Genomic DNA, 20282 nt, shown 5'->3' with positions numbered 1-20282 from the left:
TTTATACCCTACAAGACTGAATTTTGCTTCCGAGTTTTTGGCCGCCACCATGCGCGGCCTAGCGGCGGTCGGTGAACTACTCAGAAGCTGGCGCACGGCGACTCGCGTGTCCGCGAATATGTGGATAGATTATCATATCCACAGTATATTAATGCTCCAACCGAAGTCTGGTTGTCACAACCAGATCATGTACAACTACATTGATGTAGTTGATACAACTAAGTAACTAAGTCATATCAAGCATACACATAATCATTGCATAAAGATAACTAGGATAATGCAGCTATATTGCTTACAACCAGATATTTCTGGTTATGTGCACCATATCATTTTTTTCCGTGTAGGACAACATGGCATTTTGAAGAACTTCGTGAGAGTTTTCTGAAATTTTACCATACATTTTACTAGTAAAATTTCCAAAAAGTCGCACAAAACTCTTCGAAATGCCACGTTGTCCCACAATTATATTATTTTCAGGATAAATTTTGAAAGAAAATTCTTTCCGTGTTTCATTTAAATTTACAGCGCGATTCGGAAGACTCTGGTACTGCGGCCAATATTTAATTCCGTTGTCAAGCCAAATTGCGCGGAAGCTCTATGGCCTGAACGAATCTGTTGAATGGACCCACTGTGCACGCGAAGAAATAAAGATTATCGACTTAACGCCGTTCTTTGATCACTGAATGAAAGCAAATAGGTACTGTCGCCAGCCACCAGTGCCACCACGCCGTCAATAGTAATTTCTGATAAACTCCGCGGGCCAAGTCCGGCTCGTTGGAGAGAAAACGGAAATTCAATCGTTATCCCACACTCCAAGTCTTTATTGCTGTGTCACGAAAAATCTCGGGAATATTTACACGCGATTAAACCGAGAGCATTAGCCTCGAGTTGCGCAGACTACTGTTTAACGTGTACAATAAAGCTTCTTTTTTTTAAATACGCATAACAAACTCCAGCAAAGTGCTTCTGCGGATTTATATTATGAATCGCGAAAAGATCCAGGATAAGTGCGTTTGATGTAGCCGTATGTACATATTCACATGGAAACGTGCACGAGAGGTTATTTAAGCAAGAATCGTCAAGGTTTAGAGGGGTACACGCGAGAATCGTCCTTTCCCTTGATTTCCTCGGCGGTTGATACGGTGAAAAAAAGTAACAGAGGGAAACGTTAAACGGAAATCAGGCTGCTTACAGACGGGCCGCGCGTATAAAGAAGCGTCACTCCGTTTCTCCCTCTCTCTTTCGCTCTACCTCTTTCTCGCTCGGAGGGAAAAAAAGGCTCTTTGACGGGGAACGAGCGCGGTATCTCCCGCGCTGAAATACACGGCTGCAGGAAAAGATGGGAAAGGAGCGCCGCGAGGGGCGTTTTGCGCGGGTCGCAAGTGTGAAATTGCCGGCGATGCTCGATGCGCCGTGAAATAACACACAGGAGCGGGAGTGCCTCGAATTTTTCCTTTAATGGCGGGAAAAATTGCTCCTGAATATTCGAGAGATACGGGGGCGATATCCCGCGGTGATGCGCCGCCGTCCTGTTCCGATCGCCGCCGTCATCGTCGTCGCCGCTGTTCTTTTTTCGCGGCTGTTTGCATATCGCGCTAATTGCACGGTGCTCGAGAGATTTTACGAGCGGCGCCTCAACCCTCGGAGGCTCCTCGAACACGGGTTACACGGGTGATGCGAAACGCTCCGCGGATCCCGACGGTGTCGCAGAAGCTCGCCTCTTATCGCCGCGCGCAGACAAACAAGATAAATTCCACGGACCGCTTCTTTTCCTTCGCCATTCGCTGAAAACGACGGCGAACGGCGAATTCGATCCGAAACTATTAGGTTGTTGCACATGAAATGGCCGTTTTCGCAGATTGCCAACATTGGTGACGTTTCAATACGTAAAGGCGAACGGAACGAGACAGTTGTTATATGTCGAATTAAAGTGACAGCCCCGATCTTCAAAACCTATATTTCATTTTTTTATTAATCGCCGTCAACGTCGTCGTGACCAGCCAACCGAAAATAATGGATAAGAGCCGATACGGATAATTCTTTTTTTTACGAATTAAAACTTGGACCTGTGGCAACCACCGAGAGTATCCTGCCACACATACCCCTTTAGGTGTATAGCCCTCCAGGTTGGAGGTTTTCTACGGCAAGATTAGCAGCCTACCGAAGACGAAATAAAACCAAATGCTCAAAGTACCAGTTCGTTCTGGTACAGGATAAAACAGGCTTTAAGCCTAATACACGAGGAAGAAGAAGAAACATGGACTTAACGTAGCAGAAGCAACCAGAAACATCAACACGGCATTTGGAGAAAGCACAGCTAGTGGACGAACAACTGGGCGTTGGTTTGAAAAATTTCGTTCAGGAGATGTAAGCCTTGAAAACGAGCCTCGTGGTTACCCTGTGAAACGGCCACAGACAACGACGAGCTAAGGGTGTTGGATTGAATCCGATGGATGTGAAACTGTTGGGGATATTGCGGGACGACTGGGCGCCCACTATTCAGTAGTTACTCGGCATTTGAAAGCAATTGGTGAAAGTTTCATTTCAAGAACGGCCATTTCATACGCAACAACCTAGTAACTTTTGCGCCGCCGTCATCGATGAACGTCTCGATGGTTCGCTCCCCGTTTGTTGGGGATTATACAGCTCTATTATATTTTTATCTCTCCATAGATGATAGGAAAATGATCCGATAGAAGAATAGCAGGCTAAAAACGTATCGATGTATTAACAATGACGAGCACGGGAATATCACGACCTATGTACACCAGAGCTCTTCTAACTTCCCTGTTAGAATAATGGTTCCACGCATTGGCAACGAGCGTGGATATCGCGTATTTATCGATCTCACCGCGTCGGACGTAGAATCTAGACGATCCGCTAAATATAGAACATTAAATATTGGCTAAAGACTAGACGAGGCTATACACGTGTGTTCACCAGGAACGGGCTTTTCCCGCTGAGCCAGCGAAGCTCCCTCTCGCCTTCGGTAGTCCGCCGACTCTTTCCTTTTTTTTTCGATGCCTCAGCCTGGCGGATTACGCTGACCGACAATGGTGCTGATTGAAACCGATTATCGGACTCTCCTCCTCTCATCTTCTCCTTTTTTTTTTTACTTCGACCCCGCCGCAGCGACAGCCGTCGGATTCGTTTCCAGTCGAGGTGTTACGACCCTGTGATTTCATCGTCGTAGAATCAAACGTAAAAAAAAAAGGAAAGAAAAAGGAAGGAGAAATGCCAGAAAACGGGGAGAGAACCGGAAGAGAGAAGAGGAAAAAGAAGGAAACGGAAGGCTGAAAGCTCAGCGAAACCCTCCCCCCTCCCGCCCCCGGAATTCTAGCTGGCAGCGACAGCCACCCCCTTCGTTTTCAGTGCCGGCTTTATTGTCCCGAAGAATACGAGTCGCCGCGATCGCGCCGGCCACCCTATCTGGTAATCGCGCGTCCCTTCGTTTTTCGGAATACTAATGAGGGCTCGCGTGGCACTCTCGCGCGAAGGGATACTGACCGCCGCCGCTATTTTTTTTCCCCCCCGGCGAGAGCAATGCGGTTTAGAGGCCGTGCCCGCGCGGAATACGGAATGCACGTCGATTATATCGAACCGCAGCTCGGAGATATTGCGAACGTATCTAAAGAAGCGCATTAGGTGGTCTTCCCCTTTTAGGCGCGGCGACTCGAAAGCGTATTAACGTGTCTCGCCGCTAATCTACTATCTCTCAATCACTCTTGTGCTCTCCCGGACGAAAAAAATGGCGAGATTTCACGGTTGAAATTTCTTTCCCCGATACGCGTGCAAAATTGGAAAGATTTTCCCGCACCGTTAATTATGAGCGTCGATCAGATTGATTAACTCGGCTGCTCCTCGCCGATGATTTATTTCTTCGTCTAGCACGTCGCCAGCAGATACGCAGAAAAACGTCGAGCCCGATTGATTAACGCCATAAAAGCTGCGCCGAGCATCTGACATCTCGCGTGAAACGAGACGATGCAATCCTACGGCCATTCGTTCACGTCACGCTCGCTCTCCTGATTTTACCGAAGAAATGGAATTAAATTGGTCGTGTCACGTGAGAGAAACATATGTCGACAACGCGCGTGAAGTATTTTACCCTTGGGACGCGTAAACCCCTTTCGCCGCCGGCACTACTGCTGCCCTTAACTAAACCTAATCTATTAGCATTAAACTGACCCTCCACCGACAAACGGGCTACGGATACGTGTACGTCCCAGTGTCGTTGCGCGTGGAAAGAATATTTTTTTTAGCCCGACGCACGTCTCTCCTTCGCTCGCGTCGCTGCTAAACTTCGTTCGAACAAGTATCACATTTTATTGCTCGCCACTACTGTCCAACGACACGGAATTGTATCGTTATCGATAATGTTGACATCCTAAATGAACCATTAAGTATCGATTTAAAAAAAAACCATCGTCGTGAGAAAAGCGTTAACGGCTCGCCGAAAGGAAGACGAGCCACTGGATGACTTTCAAGAAGGACCGTTCGAAAATCGTAAATATGGATAGCTTGTCGGTCATAAAAGAGATAAATGGCCGGGGGAGCGCAATAATCGGGAATTAACGCGTGCATTAAGCCTCTCGGGACCCGTCAACGCGCTCGAACGTTTTTTTTCCTCTCTTCCCGAACCGATCTTCTCCCCTTTCCGTTCAACCTCGACCGAGCCACCGATCGAGCGTTCGCCCCGCATTATCGGTGCCCCCGGCCAGCCGTGACCCGACCGCGAAGGCGTTCGGATAACCCCGGAGTTCGGGACACTTTATCACAATCTGTCTCAATAATTCGGAGCGATGACGATGCACGCGTATACGGCGCGTAAAGTGCGTGCGGCGAGCGCCGATAAACGGCGGTTCTTTCGGGCTTCGAGCGTCGTCCCGCGATTCACTCCAATACCTCGCGACAATTAACCCTTTGAAGCATGGTGGCAACCCACGTTACTCAACTTCTTTACTTTTTAGCCCTTTAATTTCTAGTTAACGCATTCAGGTCGGGTTTCTTTGCACTTTTGGGTATCTTAGGAAGAAAAGAACATTAAAAAAAAGTTGAGTAGTCTTTAATATTTATCGTAAAAGTTTTGTAAATAAACGAATATGATAAAAACCGCGATTTTTTTCGAAAAAATTCATTATTGACCAAGTTTTTTAAGATTATTTTTTGAACACTTTATGCAAAGGGGTTTTCGGGGTCGCTCATTACGAATCTGATGTCAGATTTTCAAAATTCAAAATGGCCGACCAAAAATGGCGAATGCAAAGTACGTGAATTTTTTAAGTTTTCAAGTTTTTTAGCATTTTCGTTTGATTGCGGTATTTAGGGATTCGTCACGTCCGCGTCGTTAGCTCTGAGTAGTGCCAAGAATGAGTAAATTCTAAGAAATGATCAAATTTCAATTTTGCATCCGTCATTTCGCGCTATTTTTTTATGTTCTATAAGAACTTTCATAAAAAAAGAAATACGTTTCAACTGGAATTTATGTTCCATCGGTTCTAATAATATCGAAATAATATTTCTCAGCACAGTTGAATTACAGTTGAATGATGTCATTCTTTTAAGTTTTGAATTCCGCCATTTTGAATTATGAAAATCTGTTAACGGATTTGCAATCAGCAACCCCAAAAACCCTTGTATACCAAGTCTCACAAAAATGGTTCAATAGGAAAATGTACGCTTCAAAGGGTTAACAAGTAAAACACGTCCGAACATTTCTTACTTCGCGAGATTCCGGCGGGCACAATGTATTGGAAAAGAACGTTGCATCATAGACTTATATACTAGACTACGCCATCCGTAGGAGGCATCGGTCGTTAGATACGGAAAGAGAGGGGGAGCAGAAGTGAGTCAATGTGTCTGACTTGTTCGTTTTCTCCCCACTCTTAACGCTGAGCGAAACACAGAGAGCACGACTCTTTTGATATGTCTGCACTCTAATGTTTAGGACAGCGCGTCCGTGGCGCAGTCTGGTATATAAGTCTATGCATCGCATGTTTAATTAACGATATGTTCAACCAACTCCGCTTTAGCGTATCTTGATACGTCGCGTATTAAACACGTGGAAGAATTTGCGCGAAGCTTACCGCGCGTGAGTCTCCATGACAATGTAAAAAAAACAAAAAGCAAACAAAAAAAAGAGATTGCAGGGGACAATCCGCCGTCCGCGAGGCAAATCCCTGTCCTCGGTACACCGTTAATATAACGCCGACTGAGCAAACCGGCGGCGCGGCGTACCCGGAAGCAAATTTGAACACGAAAATCGGTAGAAAAATAGTAGGCGATAGTGGCGCGTCGATTTTTAACTGCCGCCCGTTGCGGACACACCAAAAATACGGTGGTGTCCGCGCGCAGCCGCCAGAAAGCGCAAACAGATACGCGTGTTTGCAGAAGCATCCGTCATAGAGAAACGTCTGCTGTGTGGATGTATAGCGACACAGAAGGTGTCCGCAGTTTCAGGAAGAGTGAAAAAGGAGGAGGTGGAGGAGGAGGAAGAGACGGACGGACGGTACACCAGCGTCACCGTCGCCAGGGTGAGGGGGGAGTGGGCGAACTGAGGGAAGAAAAGAAGAAATGTTCCGTGCAAACACGGCAGCGGCTGTCTCCCACAGAGGCAGTAAGTAAGTTGGTTAAGCAGAGGTCCTAAAACATTCAAACGACAAACAGTAAGGAGCCCCCTTTCTTCCGCCCGCGTCCCCCATCCCGGTTCCCCAGTTCGCCGTCGTCGAGCGTCCATTAGTAGAGTTTGCGCGGCGGCGCCTCTGATGTCTCCGGGCCCCGATCGTGCGCGCGCGCGACATGTTCGACCGTAGCACAAATTTCTACCCTGTCTCTGCGCCCACCTCGTCCCATTCGTCGCGGGAGAAACCTCGCGCGGATCTCGCTCCCGTGAGAGAACGAAGGCGTCGGGGCCGGCTGACAAATCCCGCGCGCGATTTCTCGGCACGCGGACTCGCGCTCTCGAGACTCTCGCCGATTTCTTTTTATCCCCTCCCGATGCTTCGATAAATATCCGCGAGTCGCGCTTGGCACGTTGCGCGCGGTCCACGCAATTTTACACTACTTGTTACCGAAATAAAGCGCGCAGACAATCGGGAGATCCGTCGTCGGAAAGTAAGAAACACTTCCCCGGAGCCCTCGCGTTGCATCCCGCAACTTGCTCCACTTGTCGCTCAAGGACCCGCGGTTCGCCTTCGGCGAAAAGTAGCGCCTTTTTATAGGCCGCCCTAATTTGCAACAGATGCACCACCAACGACGTCGCCGCGACGCGGCGTGATTCGCCGCCCACGAGGTGGTCCCCTTGGTGAACGATTTTAGGAGCGCTCGCGGATAGCCGCGAAACATCTGTCCCGGCTGTCAGCTCGTTAGGTATCGCAATAAAATGACGAGGAACGGAATGGATCCAAGTACGGTCGTTAAACTGATTTACTCCCATCCCCGCGACACCCAAGTTACACCGTACCGGTTGCGTTCATACGCAACAACGTACGTTCTAATCACACGACGTGTGCGCCCTGGCATCGTGTCATTCCGAAACGGAGACAAGATAGGAGAAAGAGAAGCATTCGTCTACGATAGCACCGAATGCCATTTCGACGTGTTGAAACCGAAAATTATATTCAGAGCAAAACATCGACCAAGTGGTAAGACTGTATCTCAAACGAAGAGTTGCGACGCCGTTAAAAGCCAGGCTGCACGATGGACCGGAATGCCTGGGTGTCGAAGGCTTTCCTATTGGCGAACGAAAACGGAAGACGGGAATCCGCGAATCCTGACGACGTTCCGTGCATTCGGCGGTCTGGTGGCGCCAAGCCTGGGTAAAAGGGTGAAGGAATCGACCGTGGGCGCCCGTGGAGACGTCGCCAGGAAGAATGAGGGAAGACGAACGGCGGAAGGCGAGCGGGAGGGAGAGGACGCTCATTATGTTTCGGTAATTAGCCGAATCCGACGGGTGTTTTCAATTTGCTCAAAGGCGCCGCTTGTGCGCCGTCTTGCGGCCTCTCTTTCTCTCCCTCTCACGTTGCGTGGGCGCAAGCGCCGCTCCCGCCGAAAAAGACGCCGGGAGGACGAGAGAATCGCGAGAAACGGGCAAGACGAAGAAAAAGAGAAGGAGCAGAGGAAAAGGCGGGATGAGAGAACATGATTCGCGTGAAAGAAGAAAAACCGGGCGCGAGCGCGCGTGCAATCTACGCGCGCATCACACGAGTCAACCGGGTCGGCCGAGAGGAAGAAAGAGAGAAAGAGAGAGAGAGCTGTACACGTTTTCTTCCTCGAGGGTTGAAGCGCCGGAACGTTTTTCTGTGGCTCGGGTTTCGCTAGAGCTCGTGCAAAGTTTACAGAACACCGCGACTACGTGTCTCACCTTGAATTACCACGCGCCTTCTTTCCCCATCGGTCGAGTTTTCCTCCTTTCTTTTCAATAGATTCACCCGGAAAGATCTTGGTTCTCTATTTTTCGTTCGAATTTTCTTTCTTCCTACGCGAAATGGCGAAGCAAATGCGTTGAATACATCGTAAATTGCAATAGTGCAGCAACTTACGACGCGAACACACAGCTAGAGTCCCGCGCAACTATAGACATAGTAAATATATACAGCCTGGGCATTTTTGCTGCACAAGTGTACAAATTTTAAAAAGAGACAGCATACTTTGGACCTTATGCTCTCTCTATCAGTATTTGGAGTGGGGCAAAAATTCAATATGGCTACTGTGCTCGACAGAGTGGACAGAGTTGTTGTTGACGACACGGCCTCGGTCCAGTCGCCGCTGTCCAAGACTACTAATGACCGCCGTAGTCGTCCTAACGCTTATCCTTTAGCCTCTATCATTCCCCCACTCTTTTATTACCACCATTACTTCACTAGACAAAGATGAGATGCGACCCACCACCAGCTATCTCGTTCTAAAGTTTGTACATGTTTTCACACGAGTGAGGTAGGGAGCGCGCAGTCTATTCTTAAGGCTGGTCTACAATACATGGAGTAAGCTGGAGTAAGGAGTAGGAGTAAGGAAATAAATCCATTTTATTTCTCACTCCTACTTCAGCTCTTAGGCTTACTCTCGGTGAATTAAAATGCCATCAATCAGTGTTACAATTATTTTAACAATCATGCCCGTATTTCAGCTTCCTTACACCAAAAGCTAGAAGTTAGGGCTCTCCCTTACTCCTTACTCCACGCTTACTCCACGTATTGTAGACCACGCATTACTATGTCTATGGGCGCGACGCGGACGACGCAGAAATGGAAGAGGACCGACGGCGATGACGGCCGCCGTGGTGCGCGTGGCAAAATTGCTCGAGTGCATCATTGCCGAGGCTCGGAGGGAGACAAAAGGCGTCCGGGCAATCTGGCGATTGTCGGCTATCGTCACCCGGAGGTGGCTCTGATAGAAATTATGATTGGCGGATTGATGCGGCCGCGCCGAATGCGAGGAGAGAGTGCGGACAGAGAGCGAGGATAGGGAAAGAAGGGGGCGACCTGGAATTGTGTGGAATGAGCGGACGTGGGCGAGTGGCTCGGCGTTAAGCAGGAAGCCGTCCCGACGAAGCGGACCCATTAAGCGCGTCCTACGGCCCCCCTACCTCGGAGGGCCCTTCTCTCTTTCTCGTCGCTGGCCACTGGCCCTCCACAGATTACGTTTTATCATTTCAACTCATTTTTCAATATGGCCGGCTTCGTCGGGACGACGGCAGACGATTAGTCCGTGGGAATTCCCGTTTGATCGAGCCTGAAGTTACTCAAGTGTCTCTTACATTTACATCGTTTACGTACTAGGAAAGTTACCGATCTAATTTAGACATCTAGTAGATACAATAAAGAAACAATATAAGTTGCCTCAGTGGTCGAATTGGTGAGACGCCCGCCTAGAGAGTAGGGAGGTCCAGGTTCGAGCCCTGGCTGAGGCGAATATTTTTCGCAATAAGTTTAAAGTAAGAATTATTTGGGCTCTTTGCCTTTCATTCTTTTGAATTTGTGTTTGTCACACGAGAGCCTTGTGAACTTTGCCGATTTGTTAAAAATGTAAGTGCTTTTCACTTTCCTACAGTTATTAACTAATAAGAGTGCCGTTGTGACAACTGAATCGAGTTCGATTGAGTTGAAAATAACATGTATCTTGCATTAGCTGAAAAGGGTTAGCGCGAATTTTAAAGAAGTTGTATGAAATGCGATAATGCCGAAAGGCGGATATTGTCGTTTCGAAGAGCCGCAGACGGGAGAAAACAGTCGGGGACGGTTTCGCGTGAGAAGCTTTCTTCGAGAACGGAGCTTCGGTAAAGAGGACGGACACGTGTAAGCGCTCACCGTCACGCGCATCAAAGACCGCACTTTTGCAACGCCGGCTACGAGATGCGACCGCGCCGTACATACACACGATCGCGTGGGCGTGTGTGCGTGCGGTATGTGTACGTGCCACAAAGTAATTAAACGGCCGCTGCTCGAGCCGTAGCCACTTGGCGCGTCCCGCGGAACATCGCAGTTTCGTCAAGAAAACGCAAGACATAATGACGAGATTTACTCTGCCCGCGAGGCTGCCGGCGGTTCTTAATGAGACACGCGCGAAGGAATGACAGATTCTGCTGTAATTAGCGTTAAATGCGATCGGGCACGATAAGCGTGATTTCTCCGTAGAATACGCGGGGATTCCTACGGTGCGTGGAGAATAAATGCCTCGGGGATATATACGGTTTACGTAGCGCATAACGATTCTACTCCTATTCGTCCTCTCGCTCAATCTGGTCGGCCGGCTCTCCTCCGGTGCACCATTTAAGTTTCCTCGCTCGTGCAAAAGCTCTAGATAACAATTTACGTCAACCAAATTGAAACAAGATATGAGGACATTGACTCGGGTATTTCTAAAATTACACGCGCACAAATTGTCGCGCTGAATTAAAAAGGTCTCGGTGAAAAATCTCGTGGCTATCGCGCGATTCAGATTCTGCCCGAGATATTGTGCATTATGTCAATGTGACGAGGACGCGCGCAGAGAACACTCGATTTGTGGAAACAGGAAATTAATCGTCAGAGAGAGAGAGAGAAAGAGACAACGTGGCGCAGGTTGAAGATGGTCCGATCGCCGGCCACAGGTCGAGATAGTTCTTAGGTGGCTACTCAAAAAGACAGATACGTCTCCCTGTTTCTCTCGAGGCTCCAAGCACCTCCGGTTCCTCCTCCTCCTCCTCCTCCCTCATCTTCTACGGAAGATGATGGCGTGCTATATAGCCTCCAGCCACAGTTCGCTGCCTCCTCTATTTCCCTCTCTTTCTCTTTTTCTCCAGACTGCCCGGGTATGAACGACGATGTTCGAGAGAGACGGCGAGAGGGAAAAGCGAGGAGAGACGGAGATGAAGAGGGGAGACTTGGCAGAGAACACCGGATGATGGATTCGGTGGGACGAGAGAGATAGAAGGAGAAAGAAACGATAGATGGTTACCTTGGTAGGCAGATATAATGTAGCCAGCTGTAGGCAGAGTCGGTAATCACATGTTTGTTTAACCTCCAAAACCCCTCATCTACAGGGTCTCCCCCTCGACCACCCTAACGGCCCGACGGGGCCTGGGCCACCCCGAGCCTCTACCAAACAAAGATGTCGTGTCTTCTTTCTCTCTTTTGCTCCTCCGTGACGGCGGATCCGTCTCCGCGCTCCTTCTCTCTCTCCCTTTTACCGAGGTGGACCGACCTGTGGGACCGGAGATGAGGGGCGCCAGTGACGAATGACCTCGGTCCACGGTGCGTATATTTAATGGGATACGGACTTCGCACGTGGGGATTACGCGCGCGTTTTTTTCACGCATCGCGAACGTCGCCGCGCACCTCGTCCTCGCCGCCTTGTCTCTCTCTCTCTCTCTCCATCTTTTTTCCACGAGGACCCCTCGCCGCTGGAATATTGAATAAGGATCTCAAAATCCTGGGAATCCGCGTAATTATGTCTCGCGAACGTCGTCGGTTCTTTTTTTTTTGGTTTCGAAACCCCATTTCGCTGCAGCATCCAATTGAAACGTAACGAGGAAGAGAGCGAATCTGCGCAAGACAAGATCGAGACTCGATAATACGTATGCGTAGCCGCCGTGGGTGCACGATAAAACGCTATTCCTTTGGAATAGCAGGTTGAGAGCTTGATCCGCGGCGAGCAACCGGTATAATGTAGTCATAAGTATCCACGACGAATTTGCAAGTGCATACGAGATGAGCCGCGGAGTTATTGCCGATTCAGCGGCCGCGCATATATAGAGCACCGAGAGTCGGGGGCAGCGTGGGGCAAAGGGGGAGGTTCTGGGGGAGGCTCCGTTCGTGCAGAACCACCGCGCTCGTTATTATAGCCGGCTATAATATGGCACTCGCACCTACGAGGAGCCCTCAGGTGCGACCGACGTAGGAAGTCGTCCGGGGGCTACGGAATCTTCCACTTTGAATAAGTATGACGGACGAAGTGTTTCAACCTGTAACCTTCACGAACACGATAACGTGCGTCTCACCCCCGCCGCCCCTACTTCGCATCTATACCGGCACTTTGTATGCTAACGACGGATCGCGGCCGTTAAAATTGGCACGGTATCGCGTGACGTAGCGAAGAATTCGGCCGGTTCGGAAAATCTACGGGCAATATCGGGCAAAAATCTTAGGGTAGGCTTGGGTTTGGATAATACATGGGAACGCTATAGTGGAATAACATGGCTATCGTTGCAGCGATTTCGCTATTACTCCCATTATCTGAGAGAAAAAGATGAATTGTTCATCGTAGTGTTCTAAATTCGAAAGCGTCTCTATTTCTGACGAGAGGTCTTGTCGCTCTACAGCGACAGACGGACAGATTTTCGTTGCGGCCGGCAAAAATTTGACGTTACTCTATCGCGAGTCTCCCTTTCCATAAAAAAAAAGCGCCGTCGTAGGTTGGTTTCATCAAAGCGAACGCATAAAAAGACAACTAATTGAGACGGGAGGGCCCTAGCGACGGAGCTGATTAAATCTACCAGCACTTTGTAAAAAAGCCCATGTAAATTTCCATCGACACGGTACGGTGTGCAAGACGGGGCCCGGCGTTTCAGGTGACCGAGGGACTTACACGACGACTACGACCAGGGGTTATGGGCGCGCGATCGTGAGCGCCTCGGAGGAAGGCGGAGCACCCTGGCGCCATGTCGCGGGGGGTCCGTGGTTACCAATACGTGGAAGAGCCGACGAGCGTATCCGTGAGGGAAGCCACGACACCAACCGGCTTGTATCCGTGACCGTTCACCGACGCGCTTACGCTCGCTCGCTCGCGCGCGCACGACCATCTTCTCCTTTCTCTCTTCTTTTCTGGCGAGTCCAGGAGGTGAACGATGAAACTGCTGCGGTGCTCACCAACACTTGGGCAAACTTAGGACGACTCGCACACCGACACGCCGGGATGGTTATTAACTGTGGACTCCTATCGTTGGAGGTGTGCTGATGGAGGCTGAGAGATTTGTGATTTAGATGAGCTCACCGGCTCGGCTCTGGGCGACCAGCCTCCGATCCTAGTCTTCTCTCCCTTTTCCTTCTCTCTGCTTCTTTCTCTCTCTCTTTTTCTCTCTCGCATCTTTGAGGCTGGTCACGAGGCTTTGTTTTAACTGTTCCAAGTTTCGGGCGGCCCTTAACTAGCCAGGTATGCAACGACGCTGGAGAAGCGGAGGCAGACGCGCCAGAAGGACGAGGAGAAGCTGCGCGATAGAACGAATCGCGCGTTGGGGGTCCCGAGACCTTGGGGGGAAAGGCTTCGCTCCGCGTCTGCCGTTATTTCGTGAAAATTTCAACGTCGGTCATCGCGTGTCGAAATTCCAAATCGACGTTCCCATTAGAGCAATCTTTCCATTTTCGGTTAACGGCATAGAATAATATACATTCGCAATATATCCTTTACAATTGGCTCCAAAGTATTGGTATAGATATTATTGAACTGTTCAGCAAATATTCTACTTTCAACTTAAAATTGTATTTCAAGCCCGATTGTAACGGTACGTCCACTGTGAAAAAAGTATGTAAAGTTGCGTACATAATAAGCGTAGCGGTTACACTATTAATAACGGAAATATATAAATTTATGTACTTTTACGATAAAGTTTTTTTACTCTTTGTTGTGTAAGTACTTATACATGCACGGAAAAAACTGATTTAGTTGATTCAGCAAATCTATAGTTTGCTGAACAAAATTAAACGTTTTAAAGAAGTAAATTTGCTAATGCAGCAAAGAAGTCGTGTGTAAGAGCAATCGTTACTTTATTCATAAAACAAATCGATTTTTGCTGAAATTATCTTAGTTACTGCAACAAATCATTTTCGCTAAGTGCGAGACGTAGCTAGCGCCAGCCTCTGAGTAGTTCGCCGACCGCCGCTAGGCCGCGCATGGTGTCGGCCATAACTCGGAATCAAAATTCAGTCTCGTAGGGTATAAAGGGAGGCGTGGAAGCCAGGGCAAGTATCGCATATTGCGATCGTCACAATAATAATTGTAGAGTAAATGTTTTAATGAGCATCACTTTACCTAATTTTAATTGTTGGCGTAACTAATAATTTTGCTATAATAGGATTTATTAATGCACCTAATTTTCTTTTATGTAACAGCAAAAAAATTAGTTACATGTACCAAGCTATTTTTTCCATTGGTTGTAGTAAAGAATCATCTTTGCTCTACTAACAAATCTACCGTGCTGTAACATCAAATTTTATTAGATATAATTACTAATCCTATGCAGCTTTGCGATTTGATTACTGCAACATAGCAAACTGGCTGTCCGTATATTACGGCGGTAAATTTGCTAGACTAGCAGGGTTTTTGATTGTCATAGCAAATCTTTTTTTTCCGTGTGATGAAAGCAAGCAGTTTACTTATTACATAAAGTAATAATTTTACCTACAAGGTGTAAAACTTTTACGAAAACGTTTTTTCTACTCTTTGTTGTGTAAATACTTCTTTATACATGATGAAAAATTACCAAAAAATTGAAAAATTTACACAATTAAAAGCAAGCAGCTTACTGATTGTAAATTTACTGACGTATGTAAATACGCCTTTATGGTCCCAGTATTACCAACTATAATTGCAATTTTACATGTAATTTGTTACAGTGTGGTTGGCTAAGTGAAAGATGTACATAAATTCACGAAAAAAATTATTCGGCAAAATTGCGCGAAAGATCCAACCCGAACGCACATTCTGATAGTTCGTTGTACATGGTTGTGACTTAACATGAATAATATGTAATCCGACAGAACGGGTTAACGTGTCGTGTACGTCCAAGAGTCTTAATATCGCTTTCAACGAAAGTAGCACTAATGGAAATAAGACCAGACAATTTACTTATCAAACTAGACGCTGCTTTGCTTCAAACGACGTTGCGTTCGTTTGAGATTAAACAAGTGTGCGCGCAGACATAAGTTTAGCGAACGTTGTAACTGATATAAAATGTATCTTTATATATTTATCGACGAGGCGAGGTAAAATAAAAGTAAGTAAAACGGATCGCACTCCGCGGAAACTTCAGTAACTATAGATAAAATGGAAGGAAACAGAAGTGCGAATGCACATTATGCGATATTAGAGGGAAGTTTTGCACCGATATAATAAGGTGCTGAAAACTGGGTAGGCGTTACAGTGCCGACTACTTCCTGATCTAAGTACCGCTCATTGAAAAACTTCATAACGTGTCCGGTACACGCGTAGTATCGCCAACAAAGTCGTTTACGTACAATGCGACGCTACGTCAAAGGCGAATATTACATCGCGTCGTCGTCGCTGACAACTAACGTCTCTGACGACACGACGTCTCGTGTTATAAAAGTGACGAAAATTAAGTCGCGATGCACTTTCAGTGGACCATACGAATCATCTTTCCTACCACATAGGAAACTCTTCAGCAGACACACGACCGGTCTACATTTTTATTTCCGTCTTACGTGCAATTAAATGTATTTGCGTTCGAACCCACGTCGATCTATAAAGTCGACTTTGCGCTTATTTTTGTCACCGTGTCGTCCGCGGTGCTTCACGAACTCTCTTTAGAATCCCCGTGTATGCCATAATTCATATCACGGCTATACCGAGGATACAATACGCTGCAAAGGGACTGCAAAATGCGGCCGGTCCCTGGTCGGCGCTCGCGTTCTCGCAATGACACGAGGCGGGCACCTTCACACGCGGCGAAGAATTCGTAGACTCGATTCCAGGATTCTCCGGATTGGGCTATTCGCGCAGCGCGCGCGCGCGCGCCGGTTTCCTGGAAGGCGGAAACGGGATCTGGATGCCTGGGGGACGGACGCACGGCAGCAGCAACGGCGACGGGAACGCGCATCGATTTAATCGGTAGCCGAGAAAGGGCCCACATAAATAAGATCTATCTCGTGAAGAACACGGGAATCCTTTACCGCGTAGAGATAGAGGCCGGGACACTCGGTAGATAAGACGCGGCCTTTCATCGCGCCGCCAAGCCCGGCGATAAAACGTCGCGTCTGCGCGACCCGACGTTCCTTAAATCCCGCACGGTAACGGCTACCGCGTGTCGGGCCTCTTCTCGCCTCGGATGAGCAGTGCGCTCGTTGCCGCAATAACGGTGTGTCGGAAACTACCTTGCGACGCCCTCTAAATTTCCCCACCCCTCATTTTCCCCGCCGGCGGTGGTCCGCGTACGTTACAGCGGCCATCGCTGATAGCTGATGGAGACGGGAGAGGAAAAATTTACGCGAGATTACGGTGGCGACATGCCGCGAGGAACGATTATTGCGTGCCTTCCCGTTCGATAGGTCGCCCGTGGAATCGTCGCGATATCGGAAGGCGCGATACGCGCGTCCCCCGTGCACTTACGCGAACAGGTGAGGCGCGTACGATATTGCGCCGAGAGCGATGCTGACGTCGTGGAAATTAAGATAGGATCGCAGCACGAAAAATTTGCGGCCCGCGGCATGCAAAAAGACAATGTCCAAGGTGGCAAACGCTCGCGAAGCGTTGTTAATTTCCGCAGGGTGTGCTCGAATCGATCTCTATTACGTTCTTATAAAAGTAATTTACATTACACTCTCGGCCGCGGATTAAAATTCCGATAATCCACGATCCGTTACGCTGGAATTTGCTATTATTATGCCCTCAGCAACGTCAATTCCTTCCCCCTCCCTTCGGCCGATAGCTATGCGATTATTTTCAATGCTGACATAAACGAGAATCTAAATTAACCGATATCGAGATTAATTAAAACGCATCAATTTCTCACTGCGAGAGCCAATCGCGCTTCGGCGAGAGAGGCTCGAAGCTCGCGTTATATCGGGTACGCGTTGCCGCGCGGGCAACACACACGATCCCACCCCCTCTGCCCCCTCCCCCTCCCCCACAATCGACCTCGTCCGTTCCTTCTTAATTAAAATCTCTTGGAGCAACAAGCGCAAATTGGCAACGATTGCCGTGGCCGGGAAACGCATGGCGGCGAAATCGGAAAAAGGAAGAAGACACCGGCGTGCCCTCGTGAGGAGAGAACGGGGAGGCTCGGTAACCCTCTCCGCGGCGGCGGGAGAGTTACTTTTTCCCACGGGGGCACCACCCACGGCGGGGTGCTCGCCCAGGTAGAGATATGTGCCCGCAGCACGTACACTTTCACGGTATCCGTCGTATCTAACGAGTCGTTATGGAAATACATCGAAGCATAATGGTCCGGAGGGGGTATAATGGGGATGATGCTTACCTACCGTCTCACCTACCCGCTCGCGATCCGCCTCGAATTCCGCGCCTGGAAACGGGAACGAGTCCGATCCGAGACTTCGGAAAAAAACTCTTTCTCTCTCTCTCTCTCTCTCTCTCCTCTGCCCTCTTCCTCCGCGCAGAAATCCGCGCACGGTAAGCTCTTTCCTAAGTACCGGTATTTAGTCCGCCGAACGCGAGCGGCACGTTAAATACCGGGCTGTTAATGCGGCGGCCGAGCACCGGTACTCTCGGCGCGATCACACACGAGCGGAATACCCGCGCTGTGACTCACCGCGGCGGTCACGTCGCGCCGCGCGCATATCGTGGGATATTCTCGGCGTTATTCCGGCGGTAAAGAATTTTTCTTTTTTCCCTCCTTCGAGCACCTCGGTGTCGATGCACCCCGATGATCGGCGCGGCGCGGCCGTTTAATGCACCGCGCCTAACGCGTACCTGGGCATCCGCCTTACGACGACGATCCCGCTCCTGCCTGCGTTCGTTTCACGAGCGGTAGCCACGGCGACGAGATTACGCGAGCCGTTCGATACGCCGAAGAACGCGAGGCGATACTCCGACGGTCGGTGCCGGCGGAGAAGAACTGGAAAGTTTATTGGAAAAATCTCTTCCTCGATAATACGGAGCCAAGTACGGAGCAATATTTTTCAATTTAAGACTAACGTTCGGTTTGTATTTTAATACGTCATCGGTAATTATACAAAACGGATTGAAAACTTACACGAGAGGCAGTGGAACGCTACCGTAGACGCGACATGGACGCTGCCAGCGTGGTGCCTTTTCACGCGAAATCGGCCACGGGGAAGGAACGGAAGGGAAATCGATTTGTTTCGGGATAAAGCGGTCAAATCGCGGAGGGATCAGAGATACGGCAGTTATACCCTCCTGATATATCGTATCGCGGATCTATGATCCCCCTGGAGGTTCCTGCGGTGGACCGTAATCCCGAAACCCCTCTATAAAAGCCCCGTAAGAGATAGTTCCCCGTAATACGATAGAACTCGGTAGATCCTTATCGCGCTTCCCGATCGGTACACGAGCCATATGTCGCCCTCCTCTCTTTCCCTACTTTGATATTATTTATTCGCGTGCCTCCCCGCGCCCGGAACACACCGCGGATCGCTCCACGCCCCGCGAATTATACGGAATTGCCGAAAATTGCCTCCAATTTTCGTTCGCCTAACGCGTGCGCGAATCGCTCCACCGTGAAATTCGTTGAAGTTTCGGGAGAAAAAGGCAGATAAGGACGGAGTAAATTGCGAGTGAGCAACATAAATAACTATATGTGTGTGCTGCATACGTAGGTATATTATAGATACACGTGTACGGTTGCTCTTGAATGGATCACGATTTGCCTCATAGCGACAATCACCCGTCTTTGCTAAAAAGGTTTAATTATGTCATCAAACGTGTCTTCGGGAAAATTCAAAAATTCCTTCGAATATTTTGTGAAGACGCGAGAATTACAAGGTTCGAATCGAAATTTTGGTACTATTTTGACACTTTTAAGGATAATTTACACCTACCCGAGTCGAAATCTTGGTTCTCTTTCGATACTTTTAAGTGAATGAATTGCATCTACTTAGCTGATCTATACACATAAACCAGCAATAACCTACTTTGATGACATTATATTTTCTTAATCCTCCCTGAATCTTTAAATCTAAAAATTCACTTTAGCTCCTACTTAACAGGACCTACTTTAATGCTAAATTGGCAAAAGCAGAAATTTCCGACACTATCAGTTTTTAAGTAGGAGTAAATTGTGTACTTGCAGTTCAACCTCTTTTACTCTCTCAGGTTCTACTATATAATAGAATTAAAGGTTCAACATAGGGCCAAAATTTCGACTCGGGGAGCCAGCGAGAAAAAAGGTGGGACTAAAAGTTTCGAAAGACCATTTCCATATATACATACGTAAGGTACGCCGAAGCTGGTCTCCGATGCGGACGCAATCATGATAGTTACGAGTTCTCGGGCTATGCATTTTTCGTTAGATACGCCGCGAGAACGGGGAGGGGAAGCGAGTGAAAACTTACCGAGCGCGCACGTAAAATATGCAGAAGTCGACGAAACGGGAGAGTGTCATCAATGAACTTCGTGAGGAGGCATGCCGTTGGGCCGGACCCACGTCAAAATACAAAATTGACGGGCGATTTCCCATGAAATTGATGACCATCGTGGCCCGGCGCCACGAACCCGAGATTAGCCACAGGCGTCTATGGGTTATGAATGGACCACCGTTTTCTGGATTGCTTCGAGCAGGTACACCGAAAGTGGTCTGTGGCAGCGGAAGAGAGCGAAAAAGAGTGCGTCTCGCTCCGTTGGAGTTTCATCAAACGAATCTTTTGTTCTCTCGGCGTTTGGCAAATTTGAAAAGTCGGGGGCTCCAGCTTATTTAATATTGGAAAGACGATTGTCGTCGTTGATTGATTATCGAAATGAAAATATCCCAATCAATTCACTTGACAATCTTTTGTCCTCGGCGTTTGGCAAATTTGAAAAGTCGCGAGGCTTCGGTTTATTAATACCGGGAAGACGATTACCATCGTTGATTGATTATCGAAATGAAAATTACTTCG

General features: G+C 48.4%; 1 protein-coding gene and 1 non-coding gene across 2 annotated transcripts in view; one reads left to right on the top strand and one right to left on the bottom strand.

Annotated features, from left to right (window-relative positions):
- Nucleotides 1-20282, bottom strand: part of LOC105559711 (optomotor-blind protein-like) — a 112896-nt gene that overhangs the window by 22674 nt on the left and 69940 nt on the right. The gene's annotated exons all lie outside the window — the stretch shown is intronic.
- Trnas-aga lies at nt 9835-9907 on the top strand. Its single transcript has one exon. It is a non-coding gene; the product is annotated as a tRNA-Ser (tRNA).

This window comes from Vollenhovia emeryi, unplaced genomic scaffold (assembly GCF_000949405.1).
Source record: "Vollenhovia emeryi isolate VEMERY1.0 unplaced genomic scaffold, V.emery_V1.0 DF939259.1, whole genome shotgun sequence".
Lineage (NCBI taxonomy): Eukaryota > Metazoa > Arthropoda > Insecta > Hymenoptera > Formicidae > Vollenhovia > Vollenhovia emeryi.
Note: the sequence above shows the minus strand (reverse complement) of the source record. Positions and strands in the feature narration are given on the sequence as shown.